The sequence below is a fragment of the Tachyglossus aculeatus genome, chromosome 4 (assembly GCF_015852505.1).
Source record: "Tachyglossus aculeatus isolate mTacAcu1 chromosome 4, mTacAcu1.pri, whole genome shotgun sequence".
Lineage (NCBI taxonomy): Eukaryota > Metazoa > Chordata > Mammalia > Monotremata > Tachyglossidae > Tachyglossus > Tachyglossus aculeatus.
The window spans coordinates 53,971,544-53,987,372 of record NC_052069.1 but is presented as its reverse complement, the minus strand read 5'-3'; positions in this window follow the sequence as shown (position 1 = coordinate 53,987,372).

Below are 15,829 nucleotides of genomic sequence, written 5' to 3'. Positions count from 1 at the left end.
CATCATTAATAAAATAGAGTAATAAATATGTATAAATATACACAAGTGCTGTGGAGAGGGGAAGGGGGTAGGGCCAAGGGAGGGGGAAGATGGGGAGGAGGAGAGGAAAAAGTGGGGGGGCTAGTCTGGGAAGGCCTCCTGAAGGAGGTGAGCTCTTAGTAGGGCTTTGAAGGGAGGAAGAGAGCTAGTTTGGCTGATGTGTGGAGGGAGGGCATTCCAGGCCAGAGGTAGGATGTGGGCCAGGGGTCTACGGCGGGGCAGGAGAGAATGAGCCACAGTGAGGAGGTTAGCGGCAGAGGAGTGGAGGGTGTGGGCTGGGTTGTAGAAGGAGAGAAGGGAGGTCAGGTAGGAGGGGGCAAGGTGATGGAGAGCTTTGAAGCCCATGGTGAGGAGTTTTTGCTTCATGTGAAGGTTGATAGGCAACCACTGGAGATTTTAGAGGAGGGGAGTGACATACCCAGAGCATTTTTGTAGAAAGATAATCCAGGCAGCAGAGTGTCATAAAGACTGAAGCAGGGAGAGGCAGGAGGATGGGAGATCAGGAAGGAGGGTGATGCAGTAATCCAGTCGGGATAGGATGAGAGATTGAACCAGCAAGGTAGAGGTTTGGATGGAGAGGAAAGGACTGATCTTGGCGATGTGGAGGTGAGACTGGCAGGTTTTGGTGATGGATTGTATGTGTGGGGTGAATAAGGGAGCGGAGTCAAGGGTGACACCAAGGTTGCGGGCTTTTGAGATGGGAAGGATGGTAGTACTGTCCACAGTGATGGGGAAAGTCAGGGAGAAGATAGGGTTTGGGAGGGAAGATAAGGAGCTCAGTCTTGGACATGTTGAGTACTTCTGGTCTGCAATGCCCTCCTGCCTCATATCAGACAGTTGCTCTCCCCCACTTCAAAACCTTATTGAAGGGACATCTCCTCCAAGAAACCTTCCCTGACTAAGCCCTCCTCTCCTCTTCTCATGCTCCCTTCTGTGACGCTCTTAGTTGCTCCTCCTTTCATCCTCCCTCCCATCCCCAAAGCACATATGTATATGTCTGTAATTGATTTATCTATTTATTTATATTAACATCTGTCTCCCCCTCTAGATTTTGAGCTCATTGTGGGCAGGAATATGTCTGTTATATTGTACTCTCCAAAGGGCTAAGTATAATGCTTTGCAACCAGTAAGCATTTAATAAATGATTGAATGAATGCAGGAATAATGGTCTGGATGGACTTTTGACCTGATCCAGAAATGGCATTTTGATGCTCTTATTTTCTATCTCATCTCTCTCACCGCCAACCTTTGGCCCACAACCTACCTCTGGCCTAGAACATCCTCCCTCTTCATATTCGACAGGCCATTACTCCACCCACTTTCAATGCCTTATTGAGGCACATCTCCTTCAAGAGGCCTTTTCTGACTAAACCCTCTTTTCCTCTCCTCTTACTCCCTTCTGCGCTACCTTGACCTGCTCTCTTTATTCATGCCCCCTCCCAGCCCCACAATACTTATGTAAATATCTGTAACCTATTTGTATTAATGTCTGTCTCCCCCATTAGACTGTAAACTCGTCATGGGCAGGGAATGTGTGTGGTATTGTACTTTCCCCAGTGCTTAGTACAGTGCTCTGCACACAGTAAACACTCAATAAATACAATTGACTGACTCTTACACTATGAGGTGTTTCCTGACACATTAAGAAGAGTCATATGTGGACATATGCAGGCAACTTTATTGTTATATTGTAGTTTCCCAAGTGCTTACTACAGTGCTCTGCACACAATAAATGCTCAGTAAATATGATTGACTGAATGACCTCTGAAAAGTGGCTGTCATAGGCAGTTTGGACCCCTGCTTCACCACATAGGGTTGGTAGCCAATTCTACCCTCTGGACTTTGTTAGCAAACTTGGGCCAGACTTCTAAAAGAATATCCAGCTAGCCTTGCCTATTTGGCTCTGTCCCAGATTACAACTCTTTCCTTTCATTACCCCATCCACCATGGTTCCAGCTAATGCAGCCTGAGTTTTTTGTCCAGGTAAATTGCGGCCTCCAACCTGTGTCTTGATGGATTTTGATTAAGAATTATGGGTAGCTGTCAGGGAATGCTGCTGGACCTTTAGCATGCTGGGCCTTTACCCTGCTGGTCCAACAGCCAATTGGGTAAGAAAGGCAGTTTGCATCAATCTCCTTCCCAAAGTGATAACATGATCTATCTGATGTAATGGGGTGCCTAAAAGGCAGAATTCACAGGATCCTTCTTTATAGAATGAAAAGGTACAAATGTGCTTACAATGTATACAAAGGTATCAAATATAAGATCTTAAATCTCCCTTTTTCAAATTCCATCGGGTCGTTTCCAACCCATAACGACTCCATGGACACACCCTCTTCAGAACATCCCATTTTAAGAACCCGGGCTTGGGAGTCAGAGGTCATGGGTTCTAATCCCGGCTATGTCACATCAGCTGTGTGACTTTGGGCAAGTCACTTAACTTCTCTGTGCCTCAGTTACCTCATTTGTAAAATGGGGATAAAGACTGTGAGCCCTATGGAGGACAACAGGATTACCTTGAATCTACCCCAGTGCTTATAACAGTTCTTAGCACATAAGTGTTTAACAAATACCAACATTATTATTATTATTCTGGTATGCGTATCTACAGAGTTTTTTTGGTAAAGATACAGAAGTGGTTTACCATTGCCTTCTTCCTTGCAGTAAAAACTTGAATCTCTGCTATTGTCTTTGATCAACATTTTGATCCTGTGATCATCTGCCTTTCACTGTTTCCCATGCCACTGCTGCCCAGCTCAAGTGAATCGACTTTGATGCTTCAGCTTAGACCTTTCCATTATGGGCACCTGTATATGGCATAGCTCTGAGCTTCACCACATGCAAACTCTTCTGTCATGATAAGGTGACAATTCATAGGAGAGAGATCTCCCTTAGCATGGAGTATATGTCAGCATCATACTGAGGATGCTGCCTGCGAAAGAAAATCATAGTATCAGTGCAAATACTCCCTAGATTCTACTGGTTCTTAACTTAACCTAGGGCCCTCTTCCTTCTCAGATATTTCTGTATTCCAGCCAACTGTACCTAGGTCCCAGGCCTCCAAATAGATCATCTCCAGCAGCATTGGCCTGAGGTCCAAGCTTAGTTCTGTTCCAAAGTGAGGGCCAAGAAGAAGTGAGAACTTCTTCTGACTTCTCCTTTGACCCAGTCCTCCCATAGAGTTTGGAGTTCAGTCCCAGATGATTTCATTAGATTGAGTTGGTCCCTCTCTGGGTGAATGACAGGTATGCAAACCAACTGCTTTTCCTAGAAAGACAACTGTGTCAGTTATGTTGAGGTGTTTGTATAGGTAAGGGGTCTGCCTCTTAGAGATAAGACTGGAATTCTTATTCCCGATGCTCTCAGTGGTCTGGGAAAACTGCCAATGCTATAATAATTACCTCAAATGCAAAGGTTACAACAAAATCTGGTCATTAGATTGGGTAGAATCTTGTAAGATTTGGCATTTGGATTTTACTTTGAGCACATAATGACAAATAGTAAAGAAATGAACTCTTAATTACAAAGGTTGAGAATTCAAAACTCTTAAAGGAACTTAACAGAAAATGTCACAATAAAATTCTTCATTATATTGTCGATACTTCTATAGTAAAATTTTAAAAACTATTCTACTTTCTGATTTTGGGTTAATTTCAGGTGGCATTAGTTGTGATAGTTTCAATGACAACATGAAGTGGGATGTGTCCTTACCATCTTGAGCAGGAATAGCGAATATTTTCTAGCACACTGTGTGCTTCCAGTTCCATCTGGTGTTCTGCACAAGGGGAAATTAGACAGATCTAAAAATGTCCTTAAAATCCAACAGGGAAGGAGAAACCTATTTGATTTATCTCATATTTAAAGATGTCCCTTATATTTGAAGGTGATCCTACTGACCCTGAGAGCCTATGCATGTGTATGGTGTGGATAAAAAGATCTCTGCATAATTAGCACTCCATGTAAAGACTGCTCTTTGCTAGCCTAATATAGTTTCCACTTTGTTTCCCTATTTTCAAATATTCCGCTTGATTACTCTGTTTAGGAAAAATCTCTGCTCAAGGAGAGCACTCCTTTACTGTATCATGTCATACTGGTATATCTGTTGTTCCTTTCTCCAACAGAATGTTGTGATTGTTGGTAGCCACACCTCTGTTCAAAGGTGACACTGCCACTTTTGTGTGTGTATCCATGAGTATGAGTTGTTGAAAACCTTTTGCACATTCTGCCCAAAGAAACAAGAAAATGCAGTAGGACACCTTTGCCATCTGTGGTGAACATTTCCCAGGCACCCTGTGGTGTCTCTCAGCCAGAGCTTTAGACAACAAAGTTTTAGACTTCACTTCCCCATGTCTTCCAAATATTTATGCAGACCTTCCCTACTTATAAATACCAAGCAGGTGCTTAGGTGTCTGGTTATTATCCCTTCTCCTCACAGGCCCTGCACAGAAAATATTGCTCAGGGCCATTGAGCAAACTGTTACATAAAATAATTTTTAATCTTTTGTGATATCATGTGGCTCATAGGTGGTATTGCTAAAACTGCATTAAACCTTGTATTCAGGATTTCCTTGGTGAAGGCTAATGCATAAGTTTTGTTTCATTGAAGCTTATATTCAGCCCAAAGTGCTATGAAGCAGGTTATAATTACCTGCATGCCTTTTTTTGTACGTCCTCGAGAACATAATTAACACACAGTAGTGTTTGCCTGATTCTCTCAGTGATTTTTCCATGATGCCCTGAGTTTGAACTCTTTCATTCATTCAATCATATTTACTGAGCACTTACTGTGTGCAGTAAATGTTAACCTCCTTATTGTACCTTGCTCTCACCTGTCCTGCCATCGACCCCCGGCCCATGTCCTTCTCCTGGACTGGAATGCCCTCCCTCAACACATCTGCCAAGCTAGCTCTCTTCCTTCCTTCAAAGCCTTATTGAGAGCTCACCTCCTCCAGGAGGCCTTCCCAGACTGAGGCCCCTTTTTCCTCTCCTCCTCCCCATCCCTGCCACCCTACCTCCTTCCCCTCCTCATATCACTTGTGTATATATATTTGTACAGATTTATTACTCTATTTTACTTGTACATATTTACTATTCTATTTTGTTAATGATGTGCATATAGCTTTAATTCTATTTGTTCTGATGATTGACACTTGTCTACATGTTTTGTGTCTGTCTCCCCCTTCTAGACTGAGCCAGTTGTTGGGTAGGGACTGTCTCTATATGTTGCCAACTTGTACTTCCCAAGCGCTTAGTACAGTGCTCTGCACACAGTAAGCGCTCAATAAATACGATTGAATGAATGCAGAGCACTGTACTAAGTGCTTGGGATAGTATAATACAGCAACAGTGAACAGACACATTTCCTGCCCACAATGAGCTCACAGTCTAGACAGGGGGAGACAGACCCTGTGGTAACCCTGAACTCAACTCTCAGGAACATCTGAGGGACTCCCCGCAGCTCCTGCATTTTGTCATGGACTCCAGCTCATCGTTTTCTGGTGGTTCTTTGTGAGTATTCCTCTTCCCTGAACTGCAGTTAAGATTTGCTTTTGTTTTTGTGGTTTCCTATTGTCAGATATATCCCTTTGGAGATATTCCCTCTGACAGACTGGCTCAGGTCCGTGCTAACCAGGGGTTCCTGGTTACTGCTTTTCTTTGTTGCAGCTTTTACAATAAACTTGCTGTTGTGGCTGCGACCACATCTGCAGACACTCACAGGTATACATTATCCTGAGTCTTGCGATGTCAATACCCAGATGTACCCTACCCTGGGTGTGATAACATGATAGAAGTTGGGATGGAGAGGAAAGGACAGATTTTAGTGATTATGTGAAGGTAGTACTGACAGGATTTAGTAATAGATTAAATATTTGGGTTGTATTAGAGAGATGAGTTGAGGACAACACCAAGCCTGGAATTCATTCATTCATTCAATCGTATTTATTGAGCGCTTACTCTGTGCAGAGCACTGTACTAAGCGCTTGGGAAGTTCAAGTTGGCAACATATAGAGACGGTCCCTACCCAACAGCGGGCTCACAGTCTAGAAGGGGGAGACAGAGAGCAAAACAAAACATATTAACAAAATAAAATAAATAGAATAAATATGTACAAATAAAATAGAGTAATAAATACGTACAAACATATATACAGGTGCTGTGGGGAGGGGAAGGAGGGAAGGCGGGGGGATGGGGAGGGGGAGGAGGGGGAGAGGAAGGAAGGGGCTCAGTCTGGGAAGGCCTCCTGGAGGAGGTGAGCTCTCAGTAGAGCTTTGAAGGGAGGAAGAGAGCTAGCTTGGCGGATGTGTGGAGGGAGGGCATTCCAGGCCAGGGGGATGACTTGGGCCAGGGTCAACAGCAGGACAGGTGAGAATGGGGCAAGGTGAGGAGATTAGCGGCAATAATAGGAATAGGATAGTAGTGCTGTCTAAAGTGATGGGAAAGACACGGTGAGGATAGGGTTTGAGTGAGAAGATGAGGAGTTCTATTTTGGACATGTTTAGTCTGAGGTGTCAGCAGAACATCCATGTAGAGATGTCTGGAAGGCAGGAGGAAATGTGAGACTGCAGAGAGGAAGAGCGGTCAGGGCTGGAGAGATAAGCACTTGCAAGGCTTATCAAACTGCAATTAGTTTCCTGTTTACACTCAATCTAACCACATTTTTTTCAATTTAAAGGGGACTCTTTTCCCTATAATGATAATGTCTAATCCCCCTCCCCACACACCATATTCTCCCCCAGCGCTTAATGCAGTGTTCCGCTAAAGTAGGCCCTTATAAATACTATTGCTACTAATGATTGCTTTAACTTTACCCATTTTTCATGAAGGACTTTTGCTTGATAAATGGTATTTTTTTTACAGTGTTAGCCACTTTAGTAGTCTAACAACTATTTCCATGCAATCCTGCATCTTTGCCCAAAGACACCTCTCATTAGTTATAAAAAGAAACATTCTCTTTCATTTCTGCTTCCATTATAGTTACCCTTGCCAGAAAAAAAGTAGGGAATTGGGTAGAGTTCAAGTAAACACTGATCCTCTCAAGAATAAGCTCCAGGTTTTAGTTCTGTCCATGCACCAACCACTGATCAGGAAATTTATATTTATCTTAAAATAAATAAAGGTCAAGGGGCTTCCCACTTGCCCTTGGGCAAGAGTGGAGAAAAGGTGGACTTATACTGTACTCTCCCAAGGGCTTAGAACAGTGTTCTGTACACAGGAAGGGCTCCATAAGTACAATGGATTGACTGAGCTCTACCTAGCCTTTGCCAACTGAGTGACAGGAGAAAACTGACTGCTAATCAGGCAGGGACTGAATGACTGACTGTCCATCACCAGCAGGAAATCTGACTGGAAAACAGTCATTGACAAAATCTTTTGAGCCTTGATAATAGGCAACAGCTTCCCATTTGTTTATCTTGCGAATAGGCAACAGCTTCCCATTTGTTTATCTTGCTGCTCTGTCTCTTGTGAAGAGCAATGTTGAAGGCAAAATGTTTTGGAGGGAGAGAGGAAGGGGATTCACTTTAGCCAATGACAAAATTAGGTGAAACAACATTTCAGGTGTAATTTCAAACTCCCATTGAGAATGTAGTAAATCAATAAAAGGAATTCACTGAGCACTTACTGTATGCAGAAAACTGTTCTAAGTGCTTGGGAGAGGGCAGTATAATAAAGGCAGTAGACACAATCCCTGCCCACAAGGTAATAATAATAATGATGGCATTTATTAAGCACTTACTATGTGGAATGCACTGTTCTAAGTGCTGCGGAGCTTACAAGGTGATCAGGTTGTCCCATGGAGGGCTCACAGTCTTAATCCCCATTTTGCAGATGAGGTAACTGAGGCCCAGAGAAGTTAAATAACTTGCCCAAAGTCACACAGCTGACAATTGGCAGAGCTGGGATTTGAACCCATGACTTCTGACTCCAAAGCCCGGGCTGTTTTCCACTGAGCCATGCTGCTTCTCAAGGTACTTATAGATTAGATGGGGAGATGGTCAGTAAAATAGGTTATAGACAGGGAAAATGGCAGAGTATAGGGATACACAGTAAGCACTCAATAAATACTATTGAATGATTGAATCTATGCACAAGCGCTGTGAGGCTGGAACGAACGTGCATAAGAGGGTAAAGACACGAGTTAGTAGGCGATGCAGAAGGACGGTGAAGTGGTTAAGGACTTAATCAGAGAAGGCCTGTTGGAGAAAATGTGCTTTTAGTAAGACTTTGAAGGTTATGAGAGTGGTGATTTGTTGGGTATGAGGTGGAAGGGAGTTCAAGAACAAAAGGAGGATGAGGGCAGTGGGTTAACAGCGATTGGAAATGTTGGGTTTGTGCACTCTCTGTGATTACTTCAATGACCTGGAAGTATAAATGGCTTGGGATGTGACACACATTGTGAAACATGCAGTTCTGATTTTATAGCTTAGTAATTTTAGTGTTTCAGTAGTGGGAGTAAACTCACTCCACTTAGAATGAGTGAGAAAAGCCCCAGGTCAAATTGGGGTTTCTGCCTGCCCAATTTTTATTGGGTCAGAGTGGTCTTGGATATGTCCATCTCTGTCAGCTTGTCCAAAGAAATCACTTCAATGTACAGGAATAAACTGACTGCAACTCCCACTGCCGTCTCCCACTGCCATCTCCTGTTTTCCAGCTTCTGATTCTGAGGGAGTTGGAAGAGTGTGAGAACAAGGGTGGAAGATGATGTTCATAGTTTCCCAGTGAAGAAAGGGAAGAGGCTCACCTTCCCTTTGATTTATCATTAATTTATACTAGAATCAATTTACTATAATTGCTAGTGAACAGGATATTTGGAATTTATAGCTATGAAAGGACAGTGGAAACTTTCATTTCTGGGTAAAACCTGCTTTACAGTTGTCACATGCTGGAATTGAATGAATACATTATTAAGAAAAGAATCATTTCAGCCCTCAAATGGAAGCTGTTTACAATTATCTGGGAAGAACGAGTTTACAGTATGATAGCTGCTAACTCTTTAAAACAACAACAAAAAGCAATTACTGAATTTCCAACCAGGCAATGACCAAGTTAAAAAGAACAAGAATTCTTATTCCTTTCTAAATCACGTGAGACTGTGCATATTATAGCTGCTTTTGTAAAGAAGAAAATTCGATTAAGATGAAAGTCAAAATGACCAGTAAGTGGGAGTGACTTTTCTTATATGGACCAATGGATTTCCATTTTGAAGTTTAGCCACCGTTGAAGATGGTCAGGGAAAAAAAATCCAATGAGTACATGTTGAAATGGCAATTTGATCTGTGGAAACCCATTCATTCCATTCTCCTTCATGTTGTATTTTCTCTTCTTTCCCATAATCTTCCGAACATCCTTTAATTGCCTACTCCCTTTGTCTTGTAGGAGAAGCAGCATGGCTCAATGGAAAGAGCACAGGCTTGGGAGTCAGAGGTCATGGGTTCAAATCCCCACTCTGCTAATTGTCAGCTGTGTGACATTGGACAAGTCACTTAGCAGCATGGCTCAGTGGCAAGAGCACGGGCTTTGAAGTCAGACATTGTGGGTTCAAATCCCGGCTCCGGCAATTGTCAGCTGTGTGACTTTGGGCAAGTCACTTAACTTCTCTGTGCCTCAGCTCCCTCATCTGTAAAATGGGGATTAAGACTATGAGCCCCACGTGGGACAACCTGATCACCTTGTATCCCCCAGTGCTTAGAACAGTGCTTTGCACATAGTAAGCGCTTAACAAATACCATCATCATTACTATTATTCTCTATGCCTCAGTTACCTCATCTGTAAAATGGTGATGGTGACTGTGAGCCCCACTTGGGACAATCTGATCAACCTGTATCCTCCCTAGTGCTTAGAACAGTGCTTTGCACATAGTAAGCACTTAACAAATGCCATCATCATTTCTTCCCCTTCTAGACTGTGAGCCTGTTGTTGGGTAGGGACCATCTCTATGTGTTGCCGACTTGTACTTCCCAAGTGCTTAGTACAGTGCTCTGCACACAGTAAGCGCTCAATAAATACAATTGAATGAATGAATAAATACGATTGAATGAGTCCTTCTTTCTCTCTCTACTCTCCATTTATTCTTGTTTCTCACTCCAGTTTTCTTCTTTCAGTTCCACCTGTTTTATTTTTCTGTTCCAATCCTATCTTGCCCATCTCCCCATCAGACCTCTTGGCTATTTCCCTTTTCCTCTTTATTCCCTCTAGATTGTAAGCTTGTTATGGGCAAGGAATTTGTCTAACAACTCTGTTATACTGTATTATCTCAAGCACTTAGTGTAGTAGTCAGCACACAGTAAACACTCAGTAAATACGATTGATTTTTCTTTCTTTCTCCTTTCATCACTTCCCCATCAGAGCCAGCTTGACTTTAGCCGTAGAGAAGACATACCAGGCTCAGAAGTAATTAGTCACTTAAGAATGAAAGGGGATATTAGGTGGCTTCATTCAGTACTGGAAGAATAATACTCAACCTTCTCTTCTGTCCAAACTCTTATTATTCTCACATCTTTCAGTGCTCTCTTCACCCCTTTAAATATTAATGTTATCACAGTGGCAACCTGCTAAGGTAACAGTGGCTGGCACTTTCCAGGAGGAACTGGAGCTGAAGGTGCTGTTTAAGGTAAGAGACCCTGAGTAGTCCGTTCTTTCTTTTTTTTTTTTTTTTCCCTTTTTCTGTGATGGCCCCTAGACTCTCAACTTGGCAAAGTCTTGGAACCTACGATCTTGTCCCTGGTGATCCCCTGCCCATAAAGGAACCCCTATCATCATCAGTGGGAGTTCCTCACTTACAAATCACCCTTAAATGGGAGCAATTGGAGGACCCAGGGCTCCTGAAGCATATTTAGCAGAGCAGGAAGTAAAACTGGCCTTCTCTAGAGACACAACTGAGGAGCCAAGCTTGAAGCTCTTGCTGAGCCCCAACACCACTGTGCAATCACAGGAATAGAGGATTTGTCTTTATCGGCACCTTCTGTTACCCAGTTCTGCTGTTTATATGCCAAATGAGCAAATTGTAACCGCACTTGGCTATTTTAATCTTATAACTACTGCCAAGATTGGGGTAATATATTTTAATGCAGAGGTGTTTGTGGTTTTAACATTAAAGAATAGCTGAATATTCATATGTACCATCTAATTATATTCTATATGTAATTCCTGTGCTGATCTGTTTCTAGGGATACCCTTTTAAAAAACCCACTTATTTCAGTTTCTTAAGGCAATGAAAGTATCTTGAGCCTAGAAATGTTCACTGTGATGATGTTCTGAGGACATAGCAGAGATCAAAGCTAAAAATGTTCTCTTATGTTGAGTAAGATGGGCAGCACAAAATAAATTCCAGATGTTAGTGGTGAAAACATGAGTGTCTTCTCTGCCACATAGGAATTGTAAGTTATGATAAAGACACAGGGTAAAAAATCCAGGATGAGAATCAAAGATCAAAGTGCATGCATCTGTTAGACTGTAAGTTTTCCCATTAAATTGTTAGGTCAGAGATTCTGTTGTCTCCCTTTTATTGTACTTCCTCAAATGCCTAGTCCAGTGCTTTGCACACAGTAGACACTCAATAAATACTAGTAGTTGTAGTAAAGGTGCTCACTAAGGGCCCACCGGGCGTAGTGTACTGTACTAAGGACTTGGGAAGTAGAATGGAAAGAAGGGACACATTCCCTGACCACATGGACCTTATTTTATTTGTCATTATTTTTATGTCAGCCTTCCCCATTAGTGTAATCAGAAAAGATAATTCTGTTCAACTGAATAAATGCCTGTAATCCATTTCCCACATAATCCCCATAGCCTAGAATTCCCTCTTGCTCCATATATAGCTGACTACCACTCTCCCTACCTTCAAATCATTACCAAAATTACATCTCCTCCAAAAGGCCTTCCCTAGTTAAGCCCTCTTTTACCCAGTTCACTCTCCCTTCCACATCATCTTTGCACCTCAGTCTGTGACTTTTGGACACTTGATAGCCTCCCCACCTCCAACCACACAACAATATATATCATATGTCTTTAAATTACATAATGTAAATTATTTATTCAATAGGTGCTTAATGAATGTTGATTTATTTTTGAAGTGCGTAAATACTAAACATGGCTGGTGAGATGATGCAACTTAGGATATTGGTAATTAATTACAGAAGGCTTGTTGGAGGAGGCGAGATTTTAGGGCAGCAGAGTTTGTTGGATTTGCTGGAGTGGCTTGGTGTTTGTTGGAGTGGCTTGTTGGTGGGGAAACTCAGGGAGATGATTGAGTTTGGGTGGGAAGATAAGGAGTTCTGTTTTGGACAAGTTACTTTTGAGGTGTTAGCAGAACATCCACATAGAGATGCCCTGAAGGCAGGAAGAAATATGAGACTGCAGAGAAGGAGAGAGATCTGGGGTGGAGATGTAGATTTGGGAATCATTCACAGAGACATGGTAGTTGAATCCATGGGAGCGAATAAGTTGTCCAAGGGACTGGGTGTAGATGGAGAATAGAAGGGAACCCAGAACTGAACTTTGAGAAACACCCACAGTTAAGTGATGGGAGGCAGAAGAGGAGCCTGCAAAAGAGATTGAGAATGAGTACCAGAGAGATAGGAGATGACAATGTCAGTGAAGCTAAATTTGTGTAATGTTTTCAGGAGAAAGGGGTTGTCAACAGTGTCGAAGGCAGCTGAGAGGTTGAGGAGTATTATGGAGGAGTATTATGTTGGAGTAGTGGCCATTGGACTTGGCAAGGAGGAGATCAGTGGTGACCTTTGAGATGGCAGTTTCTGCGAGTGAAAGGGTGGAACCATGAGAGACAGGGTGGAGGCAGGAGAGTTGAGAGTGGGATACAGTTTTAACATTACTTTGGGAGGGAATGATCAGAGACCTGGGAGTAGCAGGTAAAGAGACCAGATATGTAGGATGGGGAGAAATGGTGGAGAGCCTTGGAACTAATTGTGAGGTTTTTCTGCTTGATGCAGAAGGAAAAAAAGAGATGGTTTTAGAAGGGCTCTGGGGAAAGGAAGAGCATTAGTGTGTTGGATATGAAGGAGGTGGGAAATCCAGGTAGAAGGAAGTTATAGTTCTGTTATAGTGCACTTTCCCAAGCACTTAATACAGTGCTCTGCACACAGTAAACACTCAATATATAATGATTGAAGTTGATAGTGAGAGAGATAAGAACAAGGCACAATGAAAAGATTGACTTGAGAGGAACAAAGCATGCAACCTGAAACACTTACATAGTAAATATAGTCTATTACTTAATCGTACCTTATTTAACTTATTGTCCTCTCCCTCCACTAGTGTGTAAGCTCTTTGAGGGAAGGGATCATGTATGCTGATTTCTGTTGTACTCTCTTAAGCCCTTAGAAAAGGCAAAGACCCTGGTGCTAGAAACTAAGCAGCCACCCTTAAATGTCACCAGAAAAGTCACAGAAGCCATAGGTGCGCAAGCTTGTGACTGGCTATGTTCATGGAGGGTGGAGCTCTGGGGAGCAAGTAGCCCCTTTCCCTCCCTCCCTTTCTCCATCACTTCTTCCCTTTCCACTGTCTATCTACTTTTCTCCTTTTCTTTTCTCCCCTTCCACCCAGGGAACTCCCAGGCACCTGCATTTTTAAATGCACTAAGTCTGGGGCCATGATTTGGAGAGGGTTGCTAGTCAGGGAGAGCCAGGCTTGTCTCTGAGATGGCTAGTCAGGGGAGAGGTGGAAAAAATCCAATTATTTGAGAATATTGATCCTAGGAACTCTGAACAGTTCTTTGAAGTAAGAATGAATCTTCAGTAGATCTCTGCATCCATCTATTATTTCCTTGCCAATGTGACTGTTGTCTTGCTGTTGATTGGTTAGTGAAAACTGATACTGTGCTTTTTCAAATGCAATAGTAACTGAGGAAATGGATCCCATCTTAACATGCTTCAATGCCCCATTACTTAAAATTTCATAAAATGCCTGAGGCATCTTACTAAAAATACTTTTGTTACCTTTAGTGACAGATCTTAGCACTCAGGATGAGGAGACATTCTCTACTCATGAATCTACATAGATCCAACAAACTGGAGAAGCAAGTATACATAGACAAAATACCATAACACAATAAAATGCATTACTATTAGGGTTTCATTAATTGAAATGCATACGGATAGTATATTTTTTACTGGATATATGCAACCATTACACTCAATCTGCTGGATCTTTTTTTACTTATAGAATGTCTATTGAATTATAAGAATAATATCCATAAACCAGCTGAGTCATAATGTATCAGCACTGCACCACCTTGCCACCTTCTACCTCACCTCGCTATTCCTCTTCTACAACCCAGCCCACACTCTTCATTCTTCTAATGCTAACCTCTCACTTTGCCACAATCTGGCCTGTCTCACCGCAGACCCCTTAACCCATGCCCTGCCTCTGGCCTAGAACACCCTCCCTCCTCAGGTCTGACTAACAATTACTCTCCCCTACTTCAAAGTGTTATTAAAGGCACATCTCCCCTAAGGTCTTCCTAAACCAAGCCACTTTTCCTCTCTTCTCACTGCTTTCTGCAAAGCCCTGACTTGCTCCCTTTGCTCTCCCCCAACCCCTTCCCCAGCCCCAAAGCACTTATGTACTTATCTGTAATTTATTTATTTATGTTAATGTGTATGGGCAGAGATTGTGTCTGTTTATTGTTGTACTCTCCCAAATACTTAGTATGGTGCTCAGCACACAGTAAGCACTCAATAGATATTAGAAGCAGGTGGCTCAGTGGAAAGAGCACAGGCTTGGGAGTCAGTCAGAGGTCATGGGTTCCAATACCGGCTCCGCCCCTTCTCGGCTGTGTGACTTTGGGCAAGTCACTTCACTTCTCTGTGCCTGTTACCTCATCTGCAAAATGGGGATGAAGACGGTGTGCCCCCCGTGGGACAATCTGATCACCTTGTATCCCACCCAGTGCTTAGAACAGTACTTAAGCAGATAGTAAGCGCTTAACAAATACCATTATTATTATTATTACTGAATGAATGAATCTACTGTTATGCTGTATCAAATCCTGAAGAAAACACAAAACCCCATTTCATGCCAACTGACACATTTAAACTTTTTTTTTTAACCTTTAAGCTGAAAATAAGTAACTTTTGTAAGTTTGGCAAGTTTACTGAGGCTTGCTATATTTTGGGGTTTCTCCTGAACTATGATTGGGTGGATATCATAATATTGAGATGCACTAATTTAATAGGATTCGATTGGTAATGTTGTAGATGCCAATTAAATTAGTCCATCTAAACACTGTGGAAATTTCGTGTTCACCCCACCAAAAAAAAAATCATTTTAAATGTCCTTTCTAGTTTAGTCAGAACAATTAGATATTATTTACTGTGTACAAGATAACCTTAGAAAAATGGTCAAGCATAAAGAAGTACTGTAGAAGTAGTGTTATCTGGCACTCAACCAACCAGAAAGTTCTAGTAACTGGCTTTGCTGCAAAAGTAATCTTGGTTAGTTGATTTCCATGGGGGAGATTCCTGCCTTCAGGAGGCATTTACAGTGGTCAGAATAGGTTATGGATCTGACTCTGGTGTACAATGCAGTTCCTGGAGTCTCCTAGGGACACTTTTCTGAGAAGTCTAAACATCCCTGAAGGAGGTGAAACCTGATTTAGAGGGGTGGTTTCCCCATTGTTCACTCATTCATTCATTCAATCGTATTTATTGAGTGCTTACTGTGTGCAGAGCACTGTACTAAGCGCTTGGGAAATACAAGTTGGCAACATATAGAGACGGTCCCTACCCAACAAGAGGCTCACAGTCTAGAAGGGGGAGACAGACAACAAAACAA